This window comes from Pelodiscus sinensis, chromosome 18 (genome assembly GCF_049634645.1).
Source record: "Pelodiscus sinensis isolate JC-2024 chromosome 18, ASM4963464v1, whole genome shotgun sequence".
In the NCBI taxonomy this organism is placed as follows: Eukaryota; Metazoa; Chordata; order Testudines; family Trionychidae; genus Pelodiscus; species Pelodiscus sinensis.
The window spans coordinates 2,420,754-2,437,646 of NC_134728.1; positions in this window are offsets into that span (position 1 = coordinate 2,420,754).

Below are 16,893 nucleotides of genomic sequence, written 5' to 3' on the forward strand. Positions count from 1 at the left end.
TGTGTTGGAGTCAACCCTGGTGGAGCGATTGCCACAGGGAGAAACTCAAGTGCACGCAGGAGGGTGAATATGGGGTGAGCGAAGGATTTGAAGGGATGGCCAGGGATAAGGACGAAACATAGCCGGCATTCTTCTTCCAGCACACCAGCCCCCGAAGGGGGGGTGGTAGCAACCCAGCCCTCACAAGAATGGACATCGACAGCCTCTCGCATGCCGGCGTGTTTCTTTAGTGTGTGTGTGGGGATTTTCCACATTTCAGGGGAAATTCTGGCCTGCACTCTCCCTCTGTTCCGCAGCCTTCCAGCAGACACATCAAAGAGACACTGCGGCTTCTTCAAAGAGGGCTGCCTTCAAAGAGTGCACTGTGGCCAGTTTCATGCCATTAAGGCTTAGTCGAGTACAAGGTGAGCCATTCTGTCCTGCATCCTCCCCGTTGCTGAGGAGCAGGTCTGTGACAGAGGATCGCCTCCCTCCGCCCGGAGGCAGACGCCCCCCTCGAACTTCCGGTGCGGGGTGTGAACTACCGCCATCCAGCAGTCTCCGGGCATTGGATGCCACGCATGCACGTTGGCGGCCGGAGACCTGGCAACTTGGCGGCCGTCTGCGCCACGAGGAAGAGGCCAGCACCCGCGCGGGAGGCAGGGGCAGGGTGTCCCTGGGGAGTAGGCAGTCACGGCAGGCTGTTGTCATCCCTGGGCACCGCTCCGCAGGACGGGCGAGGGAGAGCGGACGTCATCTCCAGGGGCAGACCCAGGTGGTTGAAAAGGGGGAGTTGGAGCCCCGAGGAGGCGGAGGGAGGAAAGAGGCTTCAGGCTGGACTAGGAAGTCTTGCTTTCCCTCTCCCCAGGTGCCACGACAAGGGGGTGAAACCCCAGAGACTCTGAGGGGCCAGAGGGTCGGCATCGCGTCCGCTGACACTGACAAGTAGCAATTCCAGAGTGAGAGACCCGGGCCGGAGTTTGAACTTTGACCAAAAACCCCCGGGCATACCGGCTAGAACAAGCAAAAGCAAGAGTAAAAAGGCAAGGGTGGGCTTAACTGGATTCCGACTAGGGGTCCTGGGGTACCCCTCTTTCATTCGGACTAGGGGTCCTGGGGTACCCCTCTTTCATTCGGACTAGGGGTCCTGGGTATCTGGCCTTGCTACAGGGTCCAGTGAATTCCCCCAGTGCGAGAGAGGGAGAACAAAATCCGTCGCCTCTTCTACTGTCAGCCAGAGGTGACTGCCCCCCGCTGCCTGTGTGGGGTCCCCGCTCAGGGGTCAGGCCTCCTGCCGTCTCCTTGCTCTGGGAGGAGAAGCCCAAAGCTGACTGCAAAGAGCTACAAAGGGATCTTACCAAACAGAGTGACCGAGCAACAAAATGGCAGGCGAACGTCAGTGTTGATAAATGCAAGTCATGCACACTGGGAAGCACCCCACTCCACGTACAAACCGAGGGGGGGGGGAGTCTACACTAGCTGTTACCATGCACGAGAGAGATCGTGGAGTCGCTGTGGAGAGCTCTCTGCAAACATCCCCTCAATGCGCAGTGGCAGTCAAAAAAGCAACCAGACTGTTGGGAATCAGTAAGAAAGGGATAGAGAGTAAGACAGAAAATACCACATTGCCTCTATATAACATTACGGTCCGCCCACATCTTGAATCCTGCATGCAGATCTGGTCACCCCATCTAAAAAAAAGGATAGATTGGATTTGGAAAAGGTTCAGAAAAGGGCAACAGAAATGATGAGGGGTTTGGAATGGGAGCCCTCTGAGGAGAGATTAATAAAACTGGGACTTTTCAGCTTGGAAAAGAGACTATAGGGGGATATGATAAAAATCTAGAAACTCATGACTGGGGAAGGGAAAGGAAATAAGGAATTGTTATTTACTCCTTCCCATAACACAAGAACAAGGGATCGTCCCATGAAATGAATAGGTAGCAGGTTTCAAACAAGCAAAAGGAAGTATTTCGTCACACAATGCACAGTCAACCTGTGGAACTCCTCGCTAGAGGATGTTGTGAAAACTAGGACTGTAACAAGGTTCAAAAAAAGAGCTAGATACATTCCTGGAGGTTAGGGTCCATCAATGGCTGATAGCCAGGATGGGCAGGAATGGTGTTCCCAGCCACGGTTTGTCAGAAATTGGGAATGGGCGAGAGGGGAGGGATCACTGGATGATTCCCTGTTCTGTTTCCTCCCTCCAGGGCACCTGGCATTGGCCACTGTGGGCAGACAGGACACTGGGCTAGAATGACCTTTGGGCTGACCCAGTCTGGCCGCTCTTATGAGGAGTCCCACAGCTCTCTCCCTCTGCTCCTGGACTGTAGGCCGCAGTTCACTGGGGCTCTCTCAGCAGGTCCGGCGTGGGCTCGGCACCAGCTGCCCTGTCTCCTGAGGGTGTAGAGGCTCGTCCAGGGTGCCAGGCGCTTGCTCTTCTTCCAGACGGAGCCCCGCTAGGACTAAGCCACTGAACTACTTCAGGCCCTGCACAGAGCCCCCATCCCTCTCTTGGTCACAGTTCCATGCCGGGTCTCGGCGAGGGAGCCAGGTTAGCGATGAGGAGTCCTGTGGCATCTCAGGGTGCATCTGCACAGCACAGTTATTTCGAAAGAACAATGTGAGCGTCTGCACGGCAATACCGTGATACATTCGCAAAAACGGAGGGAGGGCCGATTCCGACTTCAGTGAACCTCATTCCATGAGGAATAACGCCTCTTCTGAAATAGTGTGGACGTGCCACTGCTGCTGTTTCAAAATAGCTCCTCCCCAGGGCCAATCAGAGTAAATCCTCCCTAGTGCCTCCTGGGGCTCTCAATCGAGGTAACCCGTCCACGTTAGAGGAGCCTGCCTCGGACTAATGGTGAGGCTTCCCTGCAGTGTAGACGTGCTATTCCGAAATTGACTATTTCAGAGGATTTCTTCCGGAATAGCTTATTTTGGAATAAGTGTGCAGTGTAGACGTACCCCCAGAGACGAACCGATTTATTTGGGCATCAGATGCATGTGATGAAGTGGGTTTTACCCACGAAAGCTGGTGGCCAAATACATCTGTGACTCTTTAAGGTGCCACCGGACTCCTCGTCATTTCATGTCAGTTTCTGGAGCCAGGGAGGGAGTCCCTGCTGCCAGATCAAGGCTGTCTCTCCACACGCAGTTTGATCCTTGCCTCCCAGGTCTCTTGAACCAGGACAGAGCAATCCAAGATATTTCCCCAAGGGCTGTAATTTCCCCAGCCTTCTCCCTGTATTAGGAACAGAGCCGGATTAAGGCCTGGGCTAGCTGGGCAGCTGCCCAGGGTGCCAACCTATGGGGGGCGTCTGATGGCAGCTGTAAGGGGCACGCAGCATCCCTTATAGCTGCCATCAGGCGCCGTGCGCCCGGCTCCCGGATCGCAGGTTGCAGCAGCTCCCAGCGGGCACCCTGCAGTGGCCGGCCAGGGTGGGGGCCGCATTAACCCCCACAGTGCCGGCCAGCACCACCCTTCCCCCCGCAGCTGCGGGGCCCTACACGGCTTGGCTCGGCCAGCCCCAGGCGGCCCCGGGCTACGCATCAGCGGTGGCAGCTTGGTTGGGCCGGGCCAGGCACGTGCATCCTGCCACCGCCAGCTCCACGTGCCCTCTCCCACACGCTGGGTGGGGGTGGGGCTGTGCAACCCGGGACACAATTCAGCTGTCTGTCCAGGGCACCAGAATGACTCGGTCCGGCCTTGATTTAGGAATTTACATGAATTATCTCCCCTCCTCCCCCAACCCCGTGATTTCGGTTCCTGCAGAAGCATCATTTAGCTGCCCTGTTGAGCCCAGAGCCCGGTCCCTGGCAGGCCCATAGGACACAGAAACACAGAACATTTCGGAAGTGGATACGATAGCCTCTAAATATTCCCTCTGTCTGTGACATCTGCCCCAGCTCAGCGACATATGGTCTGCTGCGTTCATGCTGTCAAAGCGCTGCATTTATCCTTAGCCGCTGGTTCACAGAACTTCTAAGGTGGGAAGGTCTCACTGGGATACTCTAGGCTGACCTCCCGAGTAACACGAGCTAGTGAATTTCACCCAGTTACCCCTGGCTTGAGCCCAGTAACTTGTTCAGTTCAGCTGGCAGCTTCCTCAAGCTTCCGTTAGACACTTTTAACAGGAAGAGAGGAACCAGAGCTCAGCACGGGGTTAGGATCTGCATCCAGCAAGCCCCGGACTGTCCACCCTGGTGGAAGGCCGCACCCATAGCACCATTCTCGGACTTGGGCAGACTGAGCTAAGGCCACCTGAGTCATTCCTGGGGAGGCAGGGGGTTTCCTAGTCCAGGACGGGGGATGGAGAGTGTTGGGCCATGCTGACTTCTGCTGATGAAGAAAAGCACTGAGAAAACATCCAGGTCTAGTTGGCATGTCCCAGCCGACCCACCCGTGCTCATTCAGCCATTCCAGCTCTATGGTTCTAGGATTCTATGAATCATAGTATCATAGACTCCTGGAACTGGAAGGGACCTTGAGAGGTCACCAAGTCCAGTTTCCTGACCTCAAGGCAGGACCTAGCACCATCTAGACCATCCGAGACAGGTGTCTGTCCAACCTGCTCTTCAATATCTCCAGAGACAGAGATTCCACAACCTCCCTGGGCAATTTATTCCAGTGTTTAACCACCCTGACAGTTAGGAACTTTTTCCCTAATGTCCGACCTAAACCTCCCTCGCTACAATTTAAGTCCATTGCATCTTGTCCTAGCCTCAGAGGCCAAGGAGAACAATGTTTCTCCCTCCCCCTCATAACACCCTTTTAGATACTTGAAAACTGCTCTCATGTCCCCTCTCAGTCTTCTCTTTGCACGCTCCAACATGGGACGTGGGCTGGTTTTAATCTGGCTTGAATCTCTGAGTCAGTGGAGGACCCCGGCCCTATGAGACCAACGAGGGAGGTACCCACGGCCACGCTGCCCCATGGCGGGAGTCTCTCTGCAGAGACGCGGGGCCTGCCCCAGACTGCGGCTGAGAGCGAGCGAGGAAGTCGTCCCCGTGGCGGAATCTTTGGGAGGGGGGTGGGGGCGGAAGGTTCTCCGTTCCCTCAGCCAGCCTGAGGGAACCCTGAAAAGTGCCGCCCCAGAATGGCTGGGCTTTGTGAGCCGCCCCAGTGGGGCTTGCGGGGAAAGGCCTCAGACTATACACAGCCTCCTTCCCTGGTGGAAGATGTCTGGGCCTCCTGCGCGCCGAGGAGCGCTCCGCTTGGCTTTGGCGGCCGGCTCTCTGGAGAGGGCCTGGAACCCGGCCTGAGTGCCTGACAGGACAGGGCCGTACGTTGGGGATAACGCCCCGGGTGTGGCAGGCCAGCGAGGGCAGTGCCGTAAACCTGAGCCGTCTGCCCTTGGCACGAGCCGCTCCGAAGAGGTGGGCCCGGCCCCCTGGCTGCGGCGGTCAGCAGAAACAGAGCCGCTGCACACCTGGCCTCCACACCACGGCTCCGAGGGAGGCCACTGCTGATTCTTTCAGCCGGCCCCACCCAGCCTCATGTGATTTTCCAAAACAAGCCCCAGCAGGAGCCAGGCAGCTTTTCTGAATCCGGGTTGACGTTAGCTGGCGTTCCCTCTCCCGGCCAAACGGGCAGCTCCTTTGCTGCCAGCGGCCCGGCTTTGGCTTCCTCTCTTCCCCCCAGAGACGAGGGAGAAACGCCAACGGGAGTGTCCCTCTGCCGGACTCCCCACCAGCCAGGCAAAGCCAAACTCCCTCCGGGGGGCTCGACGATGCGCCTGGGCCTCGCGCCCGGACCGACGCAGAACATCTTAAAAGCCTGCCGGGCCCAGAGAGCCATCCGGAATGTTCCTTCTCCCGCCCCAGAGGGCTGGCAAAATCCATCTGTGCTGGGATCGCGGCTGTCCAAATGCCGCGGGAGTCCAGGAGGGTTTCGGTGCCAGAACAGAAGCGAACGGGAAAACCAACATGTGTGTCGCGCCGCACCGGAGGAAGGGAGGTAGGGGGCGGAGAAGAGGAGCTGACGGGGAGAAGAGAAGGAAAGGGGGAGAGGGAGGAAGGGGGGCAGAAGTCATTCCTCCCTCCTGCCCACGGAACCCACTCTCCGTGTTTGTTTTATCGCGTTCCTTTCGTGCCTGGGCGGGAGTGTGTATTAAACAGCCTGGCTTTGGAGAATGGAAATAATTGAAGCAATACTTTTCCTCCCCAGCTGCTACTTGCATGATTGCAGCCAGCAGAGGCCTGTCTCCTATAGGTGGCCGGGACAGAAAGTGCCCTGGGCAGTAGCTAACTGGTTATTGTTGACACATGTCGACGGCATCTTCCAATTTTCTTACAGCTGTTAAAACAGAACGCGGAGCAGTGGCTCCCGGAGGCCACGACTCCTCGCCTGGGTGGTACTGGACCACGATCAACCTGCTCGGCACACCCAGGCTCCAGTGCAAAGCGGCCGGCAGGCAGAAAGAGCAGAGTTCGGTTGCCATCAGAGAGAGAGTCCTGGGGTCACAGCATTCTCCAGAGAGTGCACCAAGAGGAGGAAGGATGGCCTAGTGGTTGGAATATGGGGGCCTAACCCAGGCAGTGAGAGACCTGTGTTCAGTGCTCTCCTATGCCACAGACTTCCAGCATGACTTGGTGTAACGAACCAAGCCGTGTCTGGGCACAGCTGAGGGCATCTGCTCGGGGCGAATTGCTCAACTTTGGGGCTCCTTACAGCCCCTGACTGGTGACCTCTCCAACCAGGCCACAAACCAGTCCCACAGAGCGCTTCAGCTGCCTGCCTGAAGCCTCACGAGCAAAACCCCTCCGACACCCCAGCAATATCCGTGCCCCAGATGGCCCCGGGCCTCATACACAGGTGGGGGGTCCTAGCACCCAATCCCACCTACCCCGAACAAGTTCTGTCCGGTTCCAAGAAACCAGCCACAGATCCCTGGTCAATTTACCCTCTGGACCTTACCCACAAATCACGCTGGGCCAATCCTTTAGAATCTATATCTAAAGGTTTATTATCACAAGAAAGAAAAGCATGAGAGTCAGGTTGTTAAAGAATAGTACGTTACATGCACTGAATCTCTCAGTCCTCGACGCAGGCTCTAGCAGAGATGTTACAGCTGCTGGTTTAAAAGTTCTTGTTGCACATCCTAGCATCAGGATGGGTTCACAGGTCTTCCGGGCTCTTCGATCCCTGCGATGCTGCCTCTGGGATGAAGTGCTGAGCTGAGAACAAAATGGCATCGACCACATGGCCTCTTTATACCTCCTTCCTGGCCTCTTCTAGTATGCAGCCAGTCACCTGGCCCTCAGCCTCTCTCTGCTGCAGCTCTTAGGTCTCCACCCTCCTGCTTTAGGTGTGTCCTTGGCCCATCCAGTGCCATTGTCCCACAGGGCCTTGCTAATCAGCCTGTCCATAGCAATGCTCAACCACATTCAGAGAAATATTCAGCTTCCACACAGATTCCAGATTCCTACCTACACACACAGACATTATACACTCACATAAATAGCGTACACAGGATCAGCAAACAATAAGCTCCATTCAATACCCCACATGGCCCCCTTTTATATCCTTGTTGGGGCCAGCACCCCCACCTATGGGTGCAGCCATGATCTGGCTGCTTCCCTCAAATTTCAGTAACGTGACACTTGGGCAAGTCACCTATTCTCTCAGGCGCTCCGTGCAAATGGAGAAAACGGCCCCTCCCACCCACGCTGCATGGGGATGTCTGAAAATGAGTGAATGCTGGTGAGGCCCTCAGACACAGCACGGGCAGGTAGCATCTCAGCCACATTCGTGAGGCCAGCGGCTGTAAGGTGTCGTTCCCCCCCTCACCTCCCTGTTGCTCCCCTCATCCCCCTGCAGCCACAAGCCCCCAGCGCCCGACATTTCACCGGCCCCTCCCCTCAGTGCTGGGCCGCGGCCCGGAGTTTGCAAACCACTGTGCTAATCAGAACCAGGAGAACTGCAGCCCCTGGCCAGACTGAGGGCAGTGGTTATCTCTCCCCCTTGACAGAAAGTCTGGTGGAAGGGAGATTGATGCCCCGGCGTGGCTGAGCTGAGGCCAGGCAGTGCACCCTCATGGCCAGGAAAGTATGCTTTTATCTTCCCTTAGCTCCCCGCCCTGCCCTGCCGCTGCCAGAAAAATGTAAAAAACTCTCCCGGCAGTAACTCCAATCTTGGCATTTTCTCTAGCTGAGGCTTTTTTAATAATTCCCACGTCTACAGGAGCACGGCGCCCACGGGCCCTGGCCTGCCGACGCGTCCGCGCGTGACGGTCTGCGGGCATTAGCAGGACAGGGGTAGGCGTGGTGGCAGGCTTAGGCTCTCGCGGCAAAGGGGCCCTTTTTTTTTTTAACCCGGCGTGTCTGCTTTGCTTCATGCGTGTCATGGGCATCGGGTGTGTAAGGCAGGGGGAGGCGTTGCCTTCCCAAACCACCAGCCTGGCCCCGCCCACACTCCACTCCCCAGAACCCCTGCTATAGGCTACTGGGGGTGAAGTGTTGCTGCCCCCCTCGTGCTCCAGCTGCCTCCCTTCCCACCTTTCCAGGGGTGGGGCGGCTCAGGCTGGTCCGTACCACATGGCTGCCTTCCTCCCTGCTGCTTCAGGGGCCTGCTTACACTGCATGGCCTCTTTGCTCCCCGGTGCTCCGGGGAAGCTGGGACGCACACTTCCCCTCTCCCTAATGGGGTTGATGTGCACTGCTGCCCTTCTTCCTCCTCCCCTCCCCAGGGTGGGGGCGGAGCCTCAGCTGAGGGGGCGGGGCTTGTAGGTAGGGCTGGGGACCTGCCTCCCCCAGCCCCAGCTGCACCGACCGCCCACGATTCGTGTGATTTTATTTGCAATCCTCCCAAAAATTAAAAAAAAAGTCAGTTTCACACCAGGCTGTCGGCCATTTTCAGTATCCCGTTCGGGGAGGTGACTAGGTTGGGTTGTCAGTCCATCGAGGGAAGGGCTAATTTGCTAAAAACAACGTAGAAATATGACAGAAACATCAGCAGAACATTGGAGCCGGCCTTCGGGGTTTGTCAACAAATTGGTTGCATGAAATCTAAATGTGGGAGGGTCAGACATGACATAGGTTGACGCAGTTCTTGGGAGGGGGACAGCCTGGGGAGGGGGCATGCCCATGTGGGTTTGAACCATCTTTGCACCCCCCAGAATCTAGACTGCAGGCTCCTGGAATAACTTAGACAGCCGGAGGAGGCTACAGTGGAACTTGGCATCTCAGTCCCACTCCCAACATGCCCTACCAGCCTGGCTCCGGATGCTTGGCTGCTGGGGGAAGCAGCAGTCTGGAGCCCTTGGGGTCCATGGCTTTCGGGCAGACCACGTGGTGTGGTTATCCCAGAGCTGTGGTCCCTGGAAAGCCCTGGCATGCCACATGTGTTCCAAATTTCCAAGCAGCTCCATCACCGTGACTGGGAAGATGACACCAGGCCTGCTTATTCTTTGGAAATCAGAAATGTCACAGCCAAAACAATTGCAAACCCTCCCCCCCATGTTTCCAAGACAAAAGGAACAGCTGTGCTCCCCTGCCGCTCTTGCAAATCTCCCAAACATGGGACTTTTCCCAAACCCTGAGCCACTCCTCTGAGCAGCCTGAGGTTCAGAAACGAAGACAACAAGCTGAGGAAGCTGCTTGGCTTCGAACTTTGTCACCGTGAGACACCGTGTGAATGCTGGCCCTGCAGCAGACTCCGGGGAGACAGTAGGTTTGCAAGCCCTGGCAAGCACTAAGCATGCTGGGGAAAAAGACATGCAGGACAGGGGCATGCTGGGAAATGCTATGCCTTTGAACGGCACGTCTCCTGGGGTACGTCTACACAGCAGTGTTATTTCAGACTAATCGACGTTATTCCGAAATAACGAAGAGCACATCTACACAGCAAGCCGTTATTTCGAAGTAATGTCGAGCTGGAGGACTTCTGACTCCAATTCCTGTAAGCCTCACGTCACGAGGAGTAAAGGAAGTTGGAGGAAGAGTGTTCTTTGACTTCCTGCTGTAGAGACAGCGCCAAAAGCCGAATCAAACTACTTGGACTTCAGCGACGCAGTTGACGTAGCTGAAGTTACATAGCTTACTTCGACTTTTGCCCTGCTGTGTAGACATACCCCTGAGTCCTGGGGCAGCCAGTGCACCCCTGCTGGGGCGTGGCATCGGAATAGACCACGGTTTCTCTAATGTAGGTGCTTCTAAGGCCGTCGGGACCAAACTATCTGAGCACCTCCGAATGTCCTTAGCCCCGTTGTACCCTTTCGTTGCCCTCCCAGCGCCCCAGGGAAGTGGAGAACCACTAATATTGCCACTTCATAGGTGAGGTACCGTGACTCAGTGACCAACCCAGGCCACGCAGGAAGGCTGTGCTCACACCACTGCCCCTCCCTGCCCTGTCCCTCTCTCAGGGGGTACGTCTACACTACAAAGTTAGTTCGAACTAACTTTGTAGTGTAGACATACCCAGGGAGACTAGCACTCCATAGCACCCTGTGACTACGTTCCAGTTGCTGTGCTCTGTGGAAGGCTCTTTCACCGACTCAGAGGCCAGACAGAGCTTGGGCAGAGCCTGAACTTTCCAATGGCCCATCTATCTCCAATAAAAGGAAAACACAAGAGGGATGTAAGCTTCATGGGGCAAGTTCCTTGCCTCTGTATGGGCTCCCTGCTGGGTGCTAGCACACCCTGGACTGGACTGCTCTCTCCCTTCTTTGCCATCTGTCTGTGGCTGGGAGCTGTCCGGGTTTTCTTGTAGTGTCCCTCCTGTGTTTATTATTGAACACTATGAATCAAGGGTATTTTTGTAGCCAGAATTCCCCCAGTCCAGTGGTTCTCAAACTTTGATACTGGTGACTCTTTTCTCACACAGCAAGCCTGCGAGTGCAGCCCTCCTTATAAATTGAAAGCACATTTTCATATTTAACACTAGTTAAACCAGGGAAGTACAGACCGGTCCACTTCATTTCTGGGAAGATAAGGGAGCAAATAATTAAGGAATCCATTTGCAAGCATCTAGAAGACAAAAAGATAAATAACAGCATGGATTTGTCAAGAACAAATCATGTCAAGCCAACCGGATCATAAGAACATAAGAACTCTGTCACTTTCTTTGACAGAGTAACTAGACTTGCCACTAAGGGGGAAGTGGTAGATGTAGTACATCTAGACTTTAGTAAGGCTTTTGATACACTTTTGCCTGATCTTCTCATTAACAATTAGAAATACAATCTAGATGGAGCTACTATAAGGTGGGTGCATAACTGATTGGATAACCTTTCCCAAAGAGTAGCAATCAATGCTTCACAGTCATGCTGGAAGGGCATGAAGAGTAGGGATCAGTTCTGGCCCTGGTTCTGTTCAATATCTTCATCAGTTATTTAGATAATGACAAAGAGGGTACACTTATAAAGTTTGTGGATGATCCCAAGCTTTGGGGGTGGGGAGTGTTGCAAGTACTTTGGAAGATAGGGTCAGAATTCAAACTGATCTGGACAAACTGGAGAAATGGTCTAAGATCAATAGGATGAAATTCAATAAGGACAAATCTTATGTCAGCCTGATTTGTGTCCCCCAATGGGTAGTTCCATGCACACACAATTCAAATACTGGGGCAGGTTCATGGGCACAAATTATAAACCGTATAAGGGAGGCCCCTGCACAGAAAATGTGTCCCGGGAATTCTAAACTGCCTCAGCATCCCATCGCAAGCATCCACGGCCACATAGAATCCCGACACCGCGCCGGCCCTTTAAAACAGAGGAACACCACAGAAGTGGCAACTGACAACATGTTTTTCTCACCGCTTGACTTTTCATTTGGCACATGTCACGTTGCGGCGGCGCTGTGCTGGCACTCGCAACGCGGGGTTTCATTGAATGTCTTAATAACGTGAAAACATCTTGTTCCTGTCTAACTGAACACCAGCCCAGTTATGCAAACGCCTTTCCAGCCAGCTCGGGTGGATGGGGGCTTTTTTTCATGAATTGCATTTTATTATTAATGAAAAGTTCATGTTGCCACATCTGGAGCCCCTTCCGTGGGCAGCCAAGTTCTCTCCTGAATATGCTATTTTTATTGGGAGGCTCTAATGCTAGTTAAAAGGGGGCGCATTGGCATATTTGTCACACCCCACCGTGCTTTATGAAAATTGGCTTCTGGGTATGAATATGCATAACTCAAAGATGCTGTATGCAACACGGATTACGAAACATGGCATTTTACAGTTACAGTCGGCTGAATCTGTATGGCCTATTTTTGTGCATGTATCATTCTTGTACGTACAGTTAGACAGATGAAGTGTGGATCTGTTTATAGTTCTAAATGTGCTTGTGAGGGCCATTACTGATGCTCCAGTTCTTAATCATAGAGTCACAGAATCCTAGAACTGGAAGGGACCTCGAGAGATCATCAAGTCCAGTCCCCTGCCCTCACGGGAGGACCGAGCACTGTCTAGATCTTCCCTGATAGATGCCTATCTAACCTGCTCTTCAATATCTCCAGTGATGGAGATTCCACAACCTATGAATCATAGTATCATAGACTCCTCGAACTGGAAGGGACCTTGAGAGGTCACCAAGTCCAGTTTCCTGACCTCAAGGCAGGACCAAGCACCAACTAGACCATCCGAGACAGGTGTCTGTCCAACCTGCTCTTCAATATCTCCAGTGATGGAGATTCCACAACCTCCCTGGGCAATTTATCCCAGTGTTTGACCACCCTGACAGGAGGAAGTTTTTCCTAATGTCCAACCTAAACCTCCCTTGCTGCAATTTAAGCCCATTGCTTCTTTTCCTATCCTCAAAGGCCAAGAAGAACAATTTCCCCCCCCTCCTCCTTGTAACATCCTTATAGGTACTGGAAAGCTGCTCTCATGTCCCCTTTCTGCCTTCTCTTTTCCAAACTAAACAAACCTACTGGCTCAGTACTCAAAGCAATCACCTGCGAATAATCTTGTTTGTCCTATAAGCCCAAACTGTGGTTGGTCCTAGAAAGACATGTGACCATGCCACCTGGTGCAGGAATCCATCTTGAGCCTGGTATTTTTCCATAGGGAATGGGGGTGCCGAACAAAGGGTTCCCATCCTGGGGGAAAGTCTAGGTAAACAATAAGAAGCCATCGGTCCTTTGTCTTCAGCTGGCCCTTTGAAACTGCCTGGCCCACCCTACTAGGATACTTGACAATGAAGAACTCTGAAAAAGGCTGTAGACCCAGGCCAGACTAAAGAGCAATGCTGATTAAAGCTCTTTACCTGACATAAAAACAGCAGTGTAGGGTGAGAATTTGCCTGTAACAAGTTTCTTAGTAGATGTACATGGGTCGTCTCACGCTCACCCCCGTGAGGGGCCAGTCTCTCGCCAGCGTCACCTCCTCGATTTGACGGCAAATGGCGGCCCCAATTCCAGACTCCATCACCTCCCTAGTCCAGGAACGTGGGGTAGGGGGACCCGGGCCCGCCCTCTCTCATGGGCCCCAGTCCAGGGCCCTAAGGACAGGTTTGCCGAGCCCTGTCTGGCCGGTGAAGGTTTGGCCCACAACTCACTGGCCTGCTGGCCTAACCTAAAGGCCCTGCCCTGGGCTACTTCCTACCCTGCTGGTTCCAGCGGCGTCTCCACACTCCCTACCAGACTACTCCTCATCCGTCCTTCCCCCTTGCTCTCTTCCTCTCTGGCTTTTAACCTCCGCCCTCCCCCTGACCTACTGACGTCACCCGCCAACCTTGCCAACAAGCAGAGTGTCCTCTCACCCTGAGCGTGCCCCGGCGCTCGGCAGACTCTCCAAACTCGCCCCGCCGCTGCCCATCAGCTGCGCTGCTGCTGCCGAGCAACGGACGCAGACAACCAGGGCTTCCCAGCTGGTCCCGAGGAGCGCGAGCGCTACCGTGGGGTCAGTGCGGGGCGGATCGGCTCCAGCCGGGCGGAGGCGGTCCGCCCCGTCACAGTGGAGTAGAGCTAAACATTTTTTGTTCTTTTTAACTTAGTAACTTTCTTTGCTCTGACTGTTTTCACTTGCAACCACTGAAAGCCTATTTTTATACGTTAATAAAACACTTTTGTTTATTATCTAGCCCACTGTAAATAACTGTTACCAGGAGGGAGGGGGCAACCACCGTGCATATCTCTCTTTCATTGATAAAGTGGGCAAAGCTTATTAGCTTTCATTGTGTAAAACTTTTACACAGAGAAAGACGGATTTGTTTGAGGTCTCTTTTGGGGGTTTTGGTCCCTTTTGGGGGTTGGTTTCCTGGGTGCTGAGTCCTGGAGCTGAGTCCTGGTTCAGTGGCTGTGTTGTTCTGTAGGGGCGCGGTAACCCCAACTCTGTGTCTTGTCTGAGGGAAACTAGAGGATCTGACTCAGCAGGACAGGGTGGAGGGGAGCGCCCGAGGGCAGGGAGGCAGATGTCAGTAGCATGATCAGCACACCAGGGGATAACCCAAAGGGGACTTCTGTGATTCAACTCATCGCAGCATTGTCTTCATGTTTCCATCTGCACAGCAGCAACTGTATTGCACTGGTAAAATACAACAACAGGCAATAAAATCCACTCCTATCAGACCCCCTTCCTCCATCCCTGCCTTTGGCTGGTTGGGTTTTTCCACTGATTGTTTTTCAGTTCCAATTTGTATGGAAGTCAGAAAACAATCCAACCCTGCGACCCTCCCATGCCTGCTCAGCCGTATGGTACCCAGCTGCAGCCTTGCAACCGATAGCAACCGCTGGGTGGTGGGAATGATCTTCCATGGCATCATGTAGGCTCTGGATTTGGGGGAAATGGACACAACCCTTTCCAGAATCGGCCTTTGAGGGTCTTTCTTATCAGTCTGCCTACCCATTGCAAATGATGCTTTCCTACTCGCCGGATCCGGAGGGTGCATGTACCACACACAAGCTCATGGGCTGTAGTTCTCAGGAGGAACTTTGGTTTTACAGCCTGGTCAACTGAGGACCATCATGTAGGATTCCTATTGGGGTCCGCCCCGCCCTCCCCAAAAATTCCAGTCCACCTTTCCCTGAATATCCAACTTGGCTCCCAATCAAATCAATCAATTCTGCCTTCCAGTCAGTTCCCCTCCCCCAATAAATTCTGCCTTTCCCAAACAAATAAGTCAACGCTGCTCCTCCTAATTCTCTCGCCAGCGATACTGTCAGTCCTGCTAGAGCCATAGGAAATCTTTGGTTTCTCGCTCTCTCCACTCCAGTTAGGGTCCTATTTACCTTAGAGATCTGCCTATGAGCTACACGGATTCTGCCCTTCCTAGCTTTTGAGTGCTAAACAGGCCATAGCCCAAAGAACAGATCTTCACTAGTGGGGCACATCAGCTCGTTGAAGTGTTGGAGCAAGATTCTTGGTAAAGCAGTGGAAGTGGGAAAAGAGAAAGAGGTGTGTGTGTGTGTGTGTGTGTGTGTGTGTGTATTAAAGTGACCTACAAATACTTTTCCCAGAATTAATAAACCAGGGGAGGAAACATCAATATTTCCGGAGGGGAACTAGATGGGCAATTATACAATTTTTGGTCAAAATTTGAGAAACTCATTTCCCCTGATGAACTGCAGCTGGTCTCGTTCTCCCCGCTGATGTCACAATGCGCCACTCGCCGATGTGAATTTCGGAAAATCTGGTGACAAATAAAAAATATAAGGCGGAAAGGGTGACGGGAAGAGGCTTGGGTTTAATAAAACGAAATAACTGGGAATAGTTCTTAAGGCAGGAGCGGGACAGAGCCAGTCCCAATGACCTGCCAAATCACAGGGCTTTTGTTCATGTGCCTGAAAAGTTGTCTTTGGAGATGACAGGGATGGCGGGGACCGCAGGGCTTAATAGAGCCCCACTGCGGGGGGAGGGCTGCTGCTACACACACCCCATCAACTTCTGGGCTCACATGTTTTAACAATTGCAGACCTAAGGAGAAAACGTTCTCAGGAACTCTTCCCTGCCAGAGCCCCCGGCACGATCAGAACTTGCTGCCGTCTGGTTGCGGGGCTGGTAGCATAGTGGGGAATCAGGGCTGAGCTGCTTTTCGGAGAGATGATTGGGATCCAGGGGGCAGAGCCAGGGGTAAGAGTTAGGTCTCTGCCAGGGCCACAAAGCTTGGATCTTCAGCCTGAACGCCCCCCGAGTTCGGTGTTGTTCCGACGTTCTTTAGGAACACGGGTTTGGGAGGGAACTCGGGGGTTACCCTTGTTATCAAAAGCAATCACCTCAGCCCTTTATACTGACAGGGAGAATCAGGGAGTTTACGTCTAGAGTCACATCCAGTGGCGAGGGAGGATCTGCCACCAAGCCCCAGCTCTGCCACTGATTCTTGGTATAGCCTCAGGCATATCACTTAGCTGCTCTTCATCTCACATGCCCTGTCTTTAAAATGGTGGTATAAAACCCCACCGGCCATAAGGCTGCTTACGGGAGGTCACCGATGGCACAGGGATCATACGGCCCATGTTGAGCTCACGTAAGCTCTCCCTCAGGGAGAGGCTGCGCATGAAACTAATGTGACAAGTTTGACCCCCCCCCCCGCCCACTCAGCCTCACTCTCAGCTCCAGCTCATTCCACATCATCTCCTCTCTGTCCCAACAAGTAATGTGGCTCAAGAGGGCTTGGTGGGTTTTGTTAGCAGGGCAACGTCATGCAGCTGCTGAAACACTGAATATTTAAGAGCAGCCAGACTGGGTCAGACCAAAGGTCCCTCCAGCCCAGAGTCCTGTCTGCCCACAGTGGCCAATGCCGGGTGCCCCAGACAGAGTGAACAAAACAGGGAATCATCAAGTGATCCCTCCCCTGTCACCCATTTCCAGCCTCTGGCAAACAGAGGCTGGGGACACCATCCCGGCCCATCCTGGCTAACAGCCATCGATGGACCAAATCTCCATGAATTTATCTAGTATTTTTTTCTGAACCCTGTTAAAGTCCTGATCTTCACAACATCCTCTGGCGAGGAGTTCCACAGGTTCACTGTGCG